The 15,838-nt window shown below is 40.0% G+C and overlaps 1 long non-coding RNA gene across 1 annotated transcript; it reads right to left on the reverse strand.

Moving 5' to 3' along the window:
- Positions 1-1,966: 1,966 nt before the first annotated feature.
- On the reverse strand, positions 1,967-14,948 carry LOC135324282 (uncharacterized). The gene is made up of 2 exons (XR_010385647.1): positions 14,680-14,948; positions 1,967-2,469 (listed from the first exon to the last, which is right to left on the reverse strand). It is a non-coding gene; the product is annotated as an uncharacterized LOC135324282 (long non-coding RNA).
- Between the last annotated feature and the right edge of the window lie 890 nt (positions 14,949-15,838).

The raw sequence follows: 15,838 nt of genomic DNA on the forward strand, positions 1-15,838 counted from the left end.
AGAACGTGGTTTTGTTTGGAGCTTTGACGGTTTATCTGGGTTGTGAACATGGTATTAATTGTCAGTTAAGAACATGCTTTTAAACTAAGTACGTTATCTGTGACAATCAGATGTGCTCTATTGTTTATTTCAACATTTTTTTAATGTGACAGTGCTTCTAATTCCATTAGAAACCAAGCAGCTGGACAGTGAAATTTTAAAATTCACATTTAAACTGTAGGATCAAAATGAGAAGTTATTTGCTGGTCTCTGGTCAAGTAACTCTTTGGAATCATTGCATGTGAGTGTTTGCTGCATAACTACAACAGCTTATCTGGCTACATCTCTGTTTACTAGAGAGATCAGGAGTGCCTAAAGTTCAATGACAGAGGTTAGGTCACTCAGAGCTTGCTTTCTGGGAACACACTGGTATGTTCAAAAACAAAGTGATTGTTTCTTATTTGGGGGTCTCCCCTTAATAAGTTGATAACTTCTGGTTCTCTCTGGATTAAACTAGAAGACTGAGCATATGAATTTGCCTCCCAAAATGTAAAAATTTCCAATATAGGACAACCGAAAATGACATAACTTTCTGAAACATGTGCAGTACAAAGAAGAAACTTTTCTTAGGCTAAAGCAACCAACTATGAGTGTGTAATGTAATCATAAATGAGCAGTAGTGTGTTATACAGTAAGAGGACTCTGAGACAACACACAACACTTACTTGCTGTTTGTTATGTCTTTAAAGTGAGTTCAAGCTCTCCTGTATGTAAACAGTGAAATTAATATTAATAAATGGCTGCAATTATTTCTTTATGTGCTTTATCTAGCAACTAAGGAATTGTGAGGTGCATCCAGTTCATATTGGTTAAATACTTCATAATTTTCAGTTGCATGTTATTATAACAATGTATTTATTAATAGAAGTAAGCCGACTTTCAAAAGTCACATTGTGGCTTCACTATAGGTTCTGCTCAATTGCATAATGAGGAAGAATTGGCATTAAAAGCTAAGTGCAATTTTAAGAGCTTTGTCGTTTTTTAATGTGTACTTTGTTGTTGAGCTCTGGTTGTTACGAAGGAGAATGGTGTACCTAGCACTAGAACTTACAGACCTGTCTGCATTAAGATTTTGGTCCAACATTCATCCTGTGATGAGGTTTCTGATTAAAGCCGAAGGCGGTAAACTGCTACATAAGGTAAGTCCTTCTGTATTTACAAGTATGCAAAGCTTCTGTTTTTTTAGTTTGTTTAACTGAAATCAAACTTAGGTGTGATTTCAAGGAATTAGGTTTGCATGGACATCACAAAGACAGGAAAACTTCTCGTTTCTCTGTGGTGCAGGAAGCAGCAGTGTGCAGGAGTACAAGAAGAAATTTTGGTGGGTCCATGACCTGTGTTAGTTGATGGTGTACTAATGGTGGGTGAGGTGAGCACTGTGCCTATACAGTGATCCCTCAGGCGGAGAGAGTGCGATAACTCATAATGTTCTTTTGTTGCTCCCTCCCTGTGTACTAAAAAAAAACCAAAACAAAACAAAAAAAAACACCCCAAAACCCAAAACTTAGAAGGCTGGAGTTGTAGACTCCTTGTTGTGTAACAGAGGAAATAGTAGCACTGACTCAATGCGTGTTTGTACCAGTTCACTTTGTGTTTTGACAAAAATTTTTCTCAGAATGAGGAGATGGAAGAATACCTGTCTGCAAGTTTGCAAGAGGATGCATAAGGGCTCTAGATTGCACATCTGTAAAATAACTGGACACAAAAAAAAGGTACCTCTTGGTAATGCAGAATAAAAAGAAAGCACTGGAGTTAATTGACTTTCACTGTACCAGGGAACGTACCATCCACAAAGACTGTAAGCAGTTTGTGTATGTTCACCTGCCTAGGACTTTACAATGTTGGCGTGTCAGGGCAGGCCTTGCCCTTTTCTTGTCTTACCGTGCTTTACAGTTGGTAAAAACCCTCATTAAGAAGTGGCAAGATATAGATTTGCCTTGAAGTAGTGCCATACTTTATTGTATTCTGTGTTTCACATCTGAATTACGATAGATATTATTAGGATATACAAACGATACAGAACTGTTACAAGGTATGGAGTAATTGCTAGAGCCTTTTTTTAGAGGGATGTTTATTCTCCTCACCCACTTTTTAAAAAAAAAAACAAAAAACAAAAAACAAATTGGCCATTTGAGATATCTAAGCTCACGTGGCTTTCAAAGAATTTGTACGCTGCCTTTTTCCCCACATCCGTGTTGTCTGCTGTGGAAGAGCTCGTCAGTTCTGCGTGTGGTCGGGACGCCCACAGCAGGTTTCTTCCCCGATGCTTGGCGTAGCTCTTGCTGAATCACTTGGCTGCCTGCGAGGAATGGATCCATGACCTTCCCCCGGGACTGCGAAAGGCTGCATGCGACGTGCACCTCTCCCGGGACTTGCAGAGTGCTCCAAGCTGAGGAGTGTGCGATCAGTCAGGTCAGGAGGAGAAGGGAGCTTTGAAGATAATATAAACAATGTTTTCTTGTTGACAGAATACTCGATGGCTTTTGTTTATGCTTTTTTTTGCTATAAAAGACTTCACAGACATAAATCAATATGGCAGCATCTGAATCTCAAGAAATAAGGAACTCTAAGTATGGTTTTCAGCACTTCATAACTACTCATTATGTTTATTTTCCAGTTTTCTTTGTTATTTGTTTCCTGTCTCTACTTGGAGCCAGCACATTTTTGGCTTTTGATTCGAAGCGTGAGGCACTGCCAATCAGCAGGAAATATAATACAGATAAGAGTCATATAAAGTCTTTTGAACTGTTAAAATCTCTGGATGGGAAACGGATGTTAAATTGTTTACATTTGGCACAAGAAGAAAAAGTTCCATTTTTAAATTCAAAGCCTCTCCACCTTTGTAAATGAAAACAAATCACATGGGTCATATAGCGTTTCACTTCTGTAAAATCCATCATGAGTCTGATAAAAGCTTTAGTAAATCAGCAACTTTATCTGTGGCTTGTTTGAAAGTCATTCTGCAGCTTAAAATGAAGCGGCCCTTTGCCCTGTGTCCTTTGGAGAAGCAGTATATCAGCAACATGCTTGTGACACAGTAAAAACACTAAAACATTAAGAACTATTTTGTTAGCATTTTAAAGAGATATGTAATATTTCTGCCTCCATTTAGATTCCCCATACTAGCTCTGTACTTTTAATTTATTGAGAATGTATATCCAGAACTTCTCTCTTTAGGATCTCTTTATGTTCTACTTTTGGTTTACAAACAATAGTTTTCAGGGACCAAACCCTCCAGAATGCTGTCGTTCTGCAAATTTTCAGGATGCAGTTGAGAAAAACTTTCCCGTTTTTTCTGCACATTAGGCGGATTGGAACTCATACTTAATGATCACATTTAGGGTGAGTTTTTCTATCGCTTCTTATATGTGTGCAGGATGTAGCTCAGACAGATTCAGGATGGCAGTAAATCTCACAGATGAAGTTGAGAACAGCATCACCTTTGGAACAGTTAAGCATTGCTAATGAGTACCAATCACATGGCAAATCAGAGAGTGAGAAGCAGTCCCTGGCATAGCTGCAGGCTGTTATATAGAACATCTTATATTTCAAAGCCAGCAGAAGCAGTAATAGCTGAAAAAGATGTTCAAGACAGGCTTGCCAACAGAAAAAACACTTCAGCAATAGAAAATATTCTCCAGGTTCTTCAGGAAAGGAAACCCATTTGGAGGTGAAACTTAATCTTTGAAGCCTTGTGACATTTTGGGGTTGGATGGAGCACCCCTTCACTGTTGGAGATGGGTTGAATAGGCGCTGATCTAATTTAGAAAGAAAAATCTCTTGCAAACGTAACCAAAGGTTATGCAATATTGGCTGAAGCAGGATTCCAGGGGTAGGACTTGAGGCAGCTACTGCTTATGCTCTTATCTTTCTTGGATCACTTAATGCAGGACTTTTCGTAGGAAACATGTTTCTTTCTAATGTCATTCCAAAGCAGAGGTCATACAACTAGAAACGTTGCGGAAGACTGAGGAAACCTAAACTCTTTTGGCTGCATTTCCTCAAGGATGTTTTAAACCAAGTGACTGAGTATGCATAAAATTTGTCATTTAGGTTTGAAGGGATTTTTAGGCCAAGTTACAGAGTATTGCAAAATTTAGTGGAAGCAGAGATGGTGAAAATTCATGGTTTGGTTGTCTTTCATTTTTCCATGGAAGATTAGACAGAGTAAGTACATACTTAAACGCTTCTCTCTACTAATTAAGAGAAACATCAACAGCTCTTTCATTGACTTTGATGATTTTCATGGAATACAGTCATTTAGAATAGGGTGTACTTGAAAATACAACAAGTAATTCAACAGCATTAATGATATTTGACATTGCATTTGATAAAGGTGACTCTGTAGCAGATGCTTTACTAATGAGTTGCTTGGCTGTACAAATGCAGTCAAGTGCTGTAAAAATAGACTTTAAAATATTTATTCAGACTTAAAAAAAAAAAAAAAAAAGTGCTCCCACTCTGGAAGAATTTAATTTGGAGTCTCAGCGTGTGAAAATGTAGTCACCCTTCATAGCAAATGTATGATTTGGAACAAGAAGACAGCTAACTATTTTAATCTGAGTTTATGCTGAGGCTCCTCATTGTTCTTTATTTGCCTCATTAAAAGCAATGGGTTCCACATGATGATGGGATGGCTCCTGTGTCTAAAGGATGCTCTCCCCCATCTTGATGCTGATTCAGGAGAGGTGTAGCGGTATTTTGTCAAGGGATTTTTGTTAACCTGGGTCATGAGGAATTGGAATATACCAGATATAGTCAACTGTGCAAGTGTCTTCAGTTGTCTTCTTGTTTTGTTTGGTATTGAAAAAGAATGAAATGAAGAGTCATTGCGGTTGGAAGACTATGAAAGGGACACTTTATAAGCACAAAAGTGATGTCACTTCAGTTCTTTTGGATTGCATCATTAGGATTTGTGAAGATGTAATTGAATGGTGGAAGTGATCTCATCCTGTGGCAGAGACATGGCCTTGTCTAAAGAAAAGAAGGTGAATGTGAAATTCAGAGCTGGAAAATCAGGTCTTCAGTGGGGAAAAAAAGCTGTCTGTTGAGTTTTGAGAAAATAGGTGAAATTGTTCCAAACAACGTGTGTACATTTTAATGAGATGTTCACATATCTCAACTGGCAGCTGCAACCTCGTTGAATTCAGTAATAGTTCGGTGCTAATCAGGGCAGAATTTAAGTCTTTTTTTAAAGTATGAGAGAATACAACAGCAATACTGGTATTACGTGATAGACCAGTTATTTTTCAGTATTATGATGGAAGACACTTGCTAAAGATGCAAATCTGTCTATTTCTTTCAAATGTTTAGGAGTAGTCACTTTTTGGACTTCCAGAGCAGCCTTCAATTGGCAGTGTAGCTCTTTGTATCATGCTTTACGTAATCTTGTCTTTAAATTTTGCATGAATTTTAACTTCTTAAGCACGTAAGCTCGGAGCTGCATCAAATTTCTAATTCTTCTCTGTTGTATTGATGTGCCTGCGGCTTTGAAGATGAGCTCCGAATACAATGTTTCTGGAAATGATAGCCATTCTCTGGTTTTCCTCTTCACCCAGGCTCAGTATGAAAAGGCTCAGTGGAAGAAATTTCAACTTCTTTGCCTTTTACAACAAGGAAATCAGCCAAGGTCTTCCCATATCATGACTCTGGGAACGCTGAGGAGGAGCTGTGTTTATGAAGAGTCAGGGATGTTTCGACAATTTTTATGCTGGGTAATTTACTGGTCTTCGCTATGGGTAACAGTGTTAATGTATTCATAGTTTTCTGTTCAATTGGTGATTTGTCTAACTGAAAGGGGATCTCTACAATAGATGATAATGAGCCTGTCCTGTTCGCAGCCTCTGGTCACAGTCCGTTGTCAGCATAAAAGCAAGGGGCAAAAGGAGCTCTAGCAGTAAAAGCAATACGGATTGAAATGACTTTTCATATTGCTCTTTCTGTGATCAGCCTGGAGTTGCCCTCTCCTAGTGGCCATTCTGTGCTCCCAGGAAGGCCTGGGGGTGTAAAAAAGGTGCTGAACTCACCTCTACTCTCAGATTAATATAATGATGTGTTTTGGGATTAGTTTAAGTTTTGCAAAAGGATGATAAGGAGTATCCTGTAAATAGTTCAGAAGATTAACGATGGCTGGTAATTTGACATGCTTGGGAGCTCTCTGCTCTTCACCATACGCTAGCATGGATTTGCCTCCAAATACTTATGAAAGTTTATTGCTAGAAATCAGTCATGGTGAGAGGTGATATTAACTTAAGGATGTGACATTTTACTACTTTGCTAGACTGAGGCCTTAAAAAACGGGTCTTTCCTAGAAGTCAGGGACATCCCCCGTAGCCTTTCTTCTCATCTGCACTCGAGGCTGCAGAGATGAGAGGATGGAAGCTCCTGTGCCAGGTGCTCCCTCACGTGTGTTCAGGTTCCAGGCATCGGGCATCTCCGGAGGACCCACCAGAGGCACCCTTCCTGGTCATCTGCAGGATGCCGTGGGTTGAGGTTCGAGTGCTACTGGGTGTTAGGAAGTCAGAAATGGCCGCAAGGTTTTTCTCATACATTCAAAGGATTAATAGCTTTCCTGCCACGTTTCACAGGTGCTTTCAGCAGTAGTGCTGAAAGCCCAAAATATCGACCATTTAAAAACATGCTAATATATTTGCTTGATCTAAAGATATTAAGAAATGAAATTCTCCTATTTTACCTTTACAGATAGGGTTCATAGCTGTTATATCTATGTTTATTCTTTACAGAGCACGTAACACTGATCTGAGGTGTGTGTGTGGTTATGGGATGTTTGGAATACTTATGATCTAGTTTTTACACCTAACTGACCTTGTTTTGAATCTGTTATGAATGTGTTTGAGTCCCAGGTTAATTTAAATAATACCATAGTTTTGGAAAAAGAATCAAGTTCCATGAGATTTTCTTTATCTGTGTTTCCCATCTGGCTTGCTGTTACAAGCATTTAATCCTGTGTTTGCTGCCAGTGTTTCCCAGAAAGCCTTATAATTGCTTGGAATTTGTATGAACAGTTCCAGTCTGGTGCACAATTAGGGATGCACTATAAAATTTTCATTGCTCGATTTAGTTGAAATTATAAGATGGATGGGGAACAATAATGACCATAGTTGTACCCTATAAAAATGACTACTAGAAATTTGCAAGAGGGAAAATTTAATGGTAACTATTTTTTTCTTTTACTCTAAACATGAGGGGAGGAGGAGGAAATGCAGCAATTGAATTAAAAAAAAAACAAAAAACAAAAAAGCTTGATGTTCTGTGGTACTTAAGGTTTGCTTCATTCCCCTATAGCTGTGTATTTCAAACTGGAAACCTCTGATTCAGAGTATGTTTGTGTGCCCTTTTAAGAGATTGATGTGGGTTTTTTGAGAAAGTACAGTCACGGCATGTGCTTTCCCTTCTCCGAGAAAATAAATGCTAATGTATTATTTATTTTTATATAAAAATTGGTTCACTTTCTTATTTTGTTGACTTATGTGCTGATGATGCAGGGAGGCATATGTCCAGTAATGATTGGCATCGATATTCTGAAAAAAAAAATTGGCAGATTGCTCAGGAGGAAATCCCTTACCCCCGAGCGGCACTGACTGGAGCTGTTTTTGTAACGAACTTCATGTTTATAACTTGCCACAGCGAGGCCTAAAGCTCCCGATTCTTTCCTTGTTTGTTTGGTTAACTGCTATGGTTTCAAAAGTTGTTTTGTGTTTAGCCCCATGCTTGCCACGGAGTCAGGAGGAGGTGTCAAAGGAAGTGTTGTGCAGCCTGGCGAATTCGGAGCGTGACAATGAGCACACTTGTCTGCAGTGCAAACAGGAGGGCCTGTGTGCTTGTGCAGTGCCCTGCGCCCTGGTGTCTGACCTAGCTCAGGTACTGCGAGCCTTGTTAATGCCATTATTCACATCAGCTAATTTGCCTTGTTAAGAAGTAGGTTGAACAGCTGTGTTTCAAGGCTCTGCTTTGACCACAGGGGTGTTTTGGGGGCCATTCTTTGTGTGTTTTTTGTGGTCCTGATCATATTACCAATATTCCCAGTGTTACCCAACACATTGTGGAGGTTAGTCATCAAGGGAAAGCTGTTATGGGTCTGTGTGTAGGCTTCTACATAGATGACCCTGCAGGATGAGGAAAGAAGGGCTTACTGTACCACTTCTTTTTTCCAAAGTCCAGCCACCCATGCCCACTGTAGGAACACGCAAAAATGTAATATATTTTTCTGAAATGACCCAAACCTCTGACAGATTGGAAAAAAGTTTAAGGACAGGAATCCAATATGCGATCCACATGAATTTATGCTGCTCACTCAAGCCCCAAAAGCTTGTTCATATTTCCTTTTTCCTGTGAATAAAGGGTATTAATGATGCGACTTCACTGGAGTATCCGAACAACGGGCTTGGAATAGCAGAGAGGTGGGTTACTGTTACAGGTTGGTCTTCCTTATTAAATATACTTGCAAAGGCTCCAAATCACATGGGTCACTTGTGGAGAAGGTTTCTGAGCCTTTGAGAGCTCTGTGCAAAAAAAGATTGCCCAGAATGTCAGGAAGGACATGAGCAATTTAAACAAAAGTTGGTGAGGAGTAATAGGAGGGACTGCAATGGTTTCTTGATTTGCCTCTGGAAATCATTGATGTGGATTTTGTCACAGGCTTATATTTGTATTTGGTCTTTATTACAGTTAGAAACTAATATGGCCCATCTACCACTGAAATGCAGCAGGGGCACAACGTAGCAGATATTTAACAATGATTGGAAACAGCATTCAGCATTGTAGGAGTCAATGTAAACTCTTTTCAAAGTCAGGTTAGAGAATAGTTCAGTGGAAGTTTAATTAATTTACAGGTTGTTTAATGAGAACATGGGCATAAGCATTTGCTTTTGGGAAAACTGCTTTGGTTATTTAATATCTCTGTAGACAGACCTCATGCTGTAATTTCCTTTCCAAAGGACAACAAGCAGAACAGAAACTCAATGGGATTAGATTCTTCTGGGTCAGAAGCATCAGCTGGCTGTGGGATTTGGACCTTTGTTTCCATAGAGTCTAGGTTTCAGATATGGTATTTGATCGTTTAACTAACCATATGCATAATTTCATGAAAAATATATCAGCTGCTAGACCTAACAGTTTTTGTCTAGCTGCTTTGGATACATCAGGATATTGGTGATTGCTGTAGTGTTTGCTAAGCCATGTATAGTTAGGCTATTGACATACTTGGGTGCAGTTCTCCATGGCCTCTTATTTCCGTATACCTTAGCCTTTGTTTTCCTCCTTCAGCTCTGCACCATTGCTGTAGCCTAGTTTTCTGAAAAACCTGAAGCATCTACCTCTATAGGATATGTATGAGGGCATCTTCATGGCAGGTTCTGCTCTATACTAGACCTATCCGGCTGGCCTGATCCATGACTTTCCAAAGTAGCTTGTAGGGTCCCAAAGGCTGAGAAAGGGTGCAAGGTTGCTTTTTAGCTCCTGGGCTAGAAAAGAAGTGGGATGGCCATAAAATTCGAGCTATTTCTCTTGTACATTATTTGCTTTATACTGTTTGGATTTAAAAACTTTTCCAGAGCTAAATTAAAGCTTTTTTTTTAGAAGCTACTTAATTTTATCTCAAAAGATTCCAAGTGATGTTGACTTCCCCTTGCAATCTGTTTAATTCCCCTTGCAGTTAGAAAATTATGTATTATTTCAAAATTGAATTTATCTAACTTCACTATCCAGCCGCTAATTCTTATTATGCCATTGTCAGCAAGGTTAAAAAGCTTCCCAGCATCAATTATCTTTTCCTTGTGTGAGTTACTGCACCCAGCGATCAAATCACTCCTCAGTCCATATTCTGGCAGTGGAATAAATTGAGATCCTCTAAGCCTCACATCATAACACTTATCTCCTTTTAGTCCTCCTTTGAGCTCCTGAATATTTTTTCCATCTTTCTTGTAGTGTGAATAGTAGAACAGGACAAAGAAATGGACCACGCTGTTGAACTGGGCCCCAGAAACGCAATTGCAGTCATGCTCTTCATCTTGTATGTGAACTACTGTTCTTTGCCATGCTATCTGCTAAGGAGAAGTGACAGAGTGGTGGGGCTGAGCATGCAGGGAGCTTGCAGCAGGATGGTTTTTGTCCGATTTATTCACAGTGTGTTGGCAACTCAATTTGTGCACCAAGAGTTGAGAATCTGAACTTTAGATCAGGCCTCTGCTTCTTGAAAAAAATCTTTTCTCACTGTTACAGTGTAAATAATTTTATGGAGAAGAAAAAGTTTCCTCCCTTTCACAGGCACAGAATTTATGGGGGGGGGGGGGGGGAAGACTGGTATTTTTGAAGGGGTGGCTCCTGAAACTGTGGCATGAGGCTTGGTGGCTCGCGTAGTGGTGAAATCCTGTTTGAGTGAAGGGAAGAGGGCAGCTTTTGGGACACAGCGGTGCTTATTCGTTCAGGGGTATTAGAAATTAAGAGGCTGTCAGTTTTGTAGGGCTGAGTTAAGTAGGTTGCCGCCACAATGCCGAGTGCAAGGAACCTGTTTTCATCTCTTCAGATGGCATTAGGGGACCTGTTTCCTGACATTTAAAAGTGGGGCTGGTGTTCACATGCCCACGGCTTCAAAGTCTTCAGCTGTCAGCTAAGCCAGAAATGCTGCATTATACATATGTGAATTATTGAATGCCTTGGGTATTAAAGGTTAATTAAGTTGATATTTAAATAATACCTTAATATATCTGTATTGCAAAATATGTTATTAAGTACGCAAAGTAGGTAATGTGTGTAGAAAGAACATTTCTTCATGTGTTTGGCTGGATACTTAATATCGGTAGATGCATTGCGCCATGGTCGCCGTTGCATTATTTAATATTATGTCAATGCAACACCATCTAAATTGATGCTCTTACGCTAGTGCAAAGGAAGAATAAAGCAGCAGTTGCTTATGCCCTGCGTGTTATGTGGGTTTGAGTAGATTATATAGCTGTGAATTCATAAGCATTTTAAAATAAGAATTCTGGATGCAAATAACTTTTTTTCCCATTCTTTGTATGCTGGAAACAGCCACAGGAAAAAAAAATCACCAATAGCTTATTGTACGGTATTTCATTTTCCCCTTGGCTATTAAAAATTAAGAATACAAATGGACTTACATACAGGCATATTTTATGTTACTTTATATGTAAAGTCCTTAATGTGTATGAGGAAAATCAAAAAGATTAAGGAGTATTAGAGGTCAGTATTATTTAACCCACTTAAAATTAGTTTGATCCTGTGGAGAAATGTTGATGACAAGCATCAAATCAACTTAGGCATTTCTTTTGATGCTGAAGCCTCCTTATGAGGTTTTAGGATAAAGGCAAATTCACTGGTTTCCTACTTTAGTGTAATCCCGAGCTAGTCATACTTGAACTTGTGTGTTACAAGAAAATGTAATCATGAATTTAAAGCAAAAGCCTTATTCTGAAATTAGTGGGTACTGGAAGTAAAGTATACTGAATGGATATTTCAGTGGCGTGATGCAAACAGCGTCCCGCTTGGGCTCGAAATGCACCTGTGAGACCTGCAAGCGCAGGATGAGCTGTAAAGAGATGAGGATTTACTGAAATGCATAGAGGCAGCCTGACTGTACAGCCTCCGTGCGATGGAAGGGTCAGGATGATTTTAGGCCACGGGAACAGGTTTGCCCTTAAGGAGTCGTGGCTGATAGAATAGCGAGGATTAAGGCTACGTGACTCTTTTTTTTTCCTCAGTCTTTCACTATCAATAGAAGTTAAAGCATGGAAATAGTTATTGGGGCATGAAAGTGCTGTTGCTACTTTAGTTTCTTCTGCTTGCCAAAACCACCATAGGCCCTCCAGTGCTTGTCTGCGTGGCGGTGGGTTTAGCGGCAGAGCTGTGCCAGTGCATCCCGCTCTTGTCCAACAGGCCCAAGCAACGTTCTCGCTTGCGCAGGAGCCCCAAAACAGTTTGTCTGTAGGACTGCTGTTTCAGCTTTTTCCTTTTCCTAAAGCAGTCTCTTCAATTAATTTCAGTAAGATGCTAAAAATGAGGTGTGGGGAAATGAAGGAGAGGTCCTCAAAGGTAAACTTTGACCTTATGTTCACACCTAGAGGTTCTGCATGTCTGTGTCTGTTGGCTTCAACGTAAGGTCATAAGAGTAATGAGATGCATTTTGCAATTACAGCTGTTGCAGGCAGCCCGAGAACAGGAGCTACAGATAGCCAGGTATAGCAGAGGTTTCGGAGAAGGGCTTAAAGGTGAAAAGTAGTTGTCTGCAAAAATATTCCTGTAGCGCAATAGTATCCTGCTCCTCCCTGCGCTGCTGCCCCTGAGGTGCGATGCTTTTCTGTTGGATGAGGACTTAGTGTCCTGTCCTCACCCTACCTTTGCCTTCTTAAACTGTAGGCACTGTATTTGGGAGGTCATTGGAATTACATGACCGTATAAATGATTAAGCTCACTTGGTAATACACACGATGTTGAAAGGGATAATATAAATAAAAGAGTCTTTACCAGTATGAGGTCTATCAGTTTGGTAAATAAATATTGTATTAATCGTATTAAACTATGCTGTTTCAAAATAAATTTGACGTTAGATTAGACTAAGGTCATGGTCTGTTGAAATGAAACAAATCGCTTGCAGTTCTTTTTACGTCGTCTTTATTTCCCTATAAGCATGTTTGTGAGCCAGGAGCCCAGTCTGCCCTGTTTCTTCCCCACCTGTCCTCTGACCTGAAGCTGCCGGGCTATATCCGAGTACTGCGTATGGCCCCGCGTCTTTTAACATGCCCGTGCTTAAACATGCAGTTTTTCCAACTTCAGTCTTTATGATACACCACAACAATAATTATGGGAGAGCGTTTTTCTAGTATTTTAAGGAAACATCAATATTGAAACAAAACATCTTCGTTCTTTAAAGAAAAGTTGTAAAGTTAGGCCAAAGTGTCTTCTAGTATAAGCGTGGATCATAATTAGATGTTATCTCCCTCTGTCTTTCTCACTGTGCGAATGTCTTTCATGAATTCTCAATTTTGTAATTTACTGTAAGTATGAAGAGAAGAAATGAAAATTAGGAAATACTGGTATGGCCAAATGAATAATTCTCCCTCTCTAGTTTCCTTCAAATTTAAGGATACTGTAATTCATTCTTACCCAACACTTAGCAAAAAGCAGCTCCTATTTAATCTTTGTAATCCTGGCTTTGAAGCTGCTGCTGCTTTATAATTTTCTGTACGAGTAGCAATCATAGCAGTGGGTTTGATTAAATGATTACCCATAGGCCTGCTTGTGAAATGACAGATGTGCTCTGCTAAGATGCAAGGAAATGCTGTGAGCGTGGCAACTTTTGGCAGTGTGAGTGAGCTCCAAATATCATTATGTACTATTACTATGAATTACCTGTGACACAAAGCATTATATACTGCTTTCTTTGACTAGCTTTCCTTAAAGGGGGGGGGGGGGGAGAGAGCCCCACAAAGGTCAAACTCGTCCTGAGTGCCTGTGTCAGCAAGTGCCACCTCAAAAAAGATCTTTCCTGCCTTTCTCTGGTGTGCTTTAAAGTGTTCATTCCCTCTTTGGCATTTTTTCCAGAACCGTGTGAATCCTAACCCTCTTTTAAAAAGAGGCCAACAGCCTGCTGTCTGCAAGGAAATTCTCTAAGATACTAGCATGGGTTTTTTTTAAATGATGTCTGTTCTTGGGTTTGCTTCATTCATCTACAACTGCTTTTGTGAACTGTGGCATTATGTTCAATGACAGCCGCAATAATAACAGCATAAGGTGAAACATCTGTATCTCCAGGAAAATCAGTGTGCAGATTCACAGCCCTTATGTCCCATGTAACATTTTGCAACTTTGTTTTGAATTCGTTTCTATTTTCCACCATCCTCCAAAGCAAGTCTTTTCACATTAAAAAACAAAACTAATACTCAAACATGACAGTTCTTGTTTATGGGTTCCTCTTGGAAAGGTTTATGGGTTCCCTATGGGAAAGGAACAAAGGTGAATGGTTTCCCACAGCAGCCCCTAATACCCGGTGGTACTGACATTAACTGTGCATCCTCTTCCTGCTATTGTGCTATATAGGAACTTCGGAGTTTCATTAAAATTTGCAGTTAATCACACAGCCCAGAGTTTGCATCTGGACTTAAGAAAAATGCTGTTTGTGTAGAGAAAGGAACAAAAGCAAACCCCCCAAAACTATTTAGCAGAGTGCCTTCCTTTCTCCGAAGAAAGCAATCTGTCATTTTTCAGCAATTGTATGCAAAACGTATTTCCTTAGCTGGCGATAATAAGTAAGAGCAGAAATGTGCATTGTACATACTTCCTTGTGGCAATGGCCTTTTGCTACTGTGCCTCCTTGCTTGCTGGCTCTTTGCTGTAGTGTAGAAATCTACTGGCCTTTAGTAAGAGCTGTAACTTCTGGAAATGGGAGAAAGCAGAAGAGTAGAGAGCCTGGAGGTGGTAAAGGGAAAGGTCAGAGGAGGGAAAAGGTAACAGGAAGATGGGAGACAACCCCCCCCCAAATAAACAATAAAGGAATATCAATAGAAAAGGTAGGAAAAACAAGCTGATGCTAAAAAGGAGTTGATGATTTCATCATTGTCAACATTATTAATGTTAGGGTAATATTTACATTATGGTAATACTCACAGGTCCCAGTCATGCTGGGTGCTTTCCATAGAAGTGCCAGTTCGTTGCTTCTGTGGACTGATCCCCCCCTTGCCCTTGCCGTCTCCTCGTGCCTCCCACTTGTCCTTGCCTCCCTCCGTCCCTTTCTTCTCTCACGAAACAGCCTCCGCAGACCTCGTCAGGAGAGAGGATTCCTCATTTCACCTGCGCTTGCAGCAGCAAAGCTGTATTGTCTTTGAAGTGCGGGCAGGTATGTTATTTGGGAACGAGAGTGATGAAAGGGAGAAGAAAGAACATGAGGATATGTAAGAAAGAAGAAGCAGCTGCAGGCTGAAAGGTTAAGAGGTTACTCCCCGTGACCCTCACCAGCAGACCTGCAGGCATCACTCTCCGCATAGTTGCTCCTCCTCCTTATATCAGTATGGTCCAGGTTAGCTTAAACACTTAAAATAGTGGTGTTTTTAAAATCTGGGTCATTTTGATAGAGTCAAGCTAGAGGCAAATGTTTATATGTGGTTATCCAACAGATTTCAGGCAACAGCAACCTTCACATGCACAGGTGGGCAGTGACCTCTTACCGAGCCTAGCTGCAACCAGAACAACATATTTTACATAGCTTAGCTTTTAGTATTTTGCTGGAAAGTTGCAAGGCTACTGTAGAAGGATTGCAAAATGTACTCCTGCATACCTTTCAAAATAGCTGCAAGCCAGTGCTTTAGACCAATGTAGAACATACAGCATAGTGGGAGGCGATTTAAAATACATGTATCAGTCTCTTAATCTTGTTGATTTATCACCTTAGAAATCATGAAAGATGGCATTCCTTAGTGGACATTTGTCAAGGTCACTGAGGTCATACTGTTCTTTTGCATAGTTTGCTAAATTTTAGGATGATGTGAGCTCATCTCATGCTGCATGTGGTCAAAGCTTACAGATGTTTATGAAGACTTACCTGACTTCTTTGGGCTTTTATCTGGGACAAAGATGTCTTGGTTACTACATTCTCTGTGTTTAAGTCTCTTCACAAAATCCGTGCACTGCTCCGGTCTTCTTATCCCCCATAGGAATATTCATCAGATAAATGCTTCTTGTAGTCTCTCCTTACTAAGCATGTCTTGGGGAGCTGCTCTTTAGGACATTGCTTACTTAGATGGTAGCACTGTGAAATGAGCACGCTATT

This window comes from Dromaius novaehollandiae, chromosome W (assembly GCF_036370855.1).
Source record: "Dromaius novaehollandiae isolate bDroNov1 chromosome W, bDroNov1.hap1, whole genome shotgun sequence".
Taxonomy (NCBI): domain Eukaryota; kingdom Metazoa; phylum Chordata; class Aves; order Casuariiformes; family Dromaiidae; genus Dromaius; species Dromaius novaehollandiae.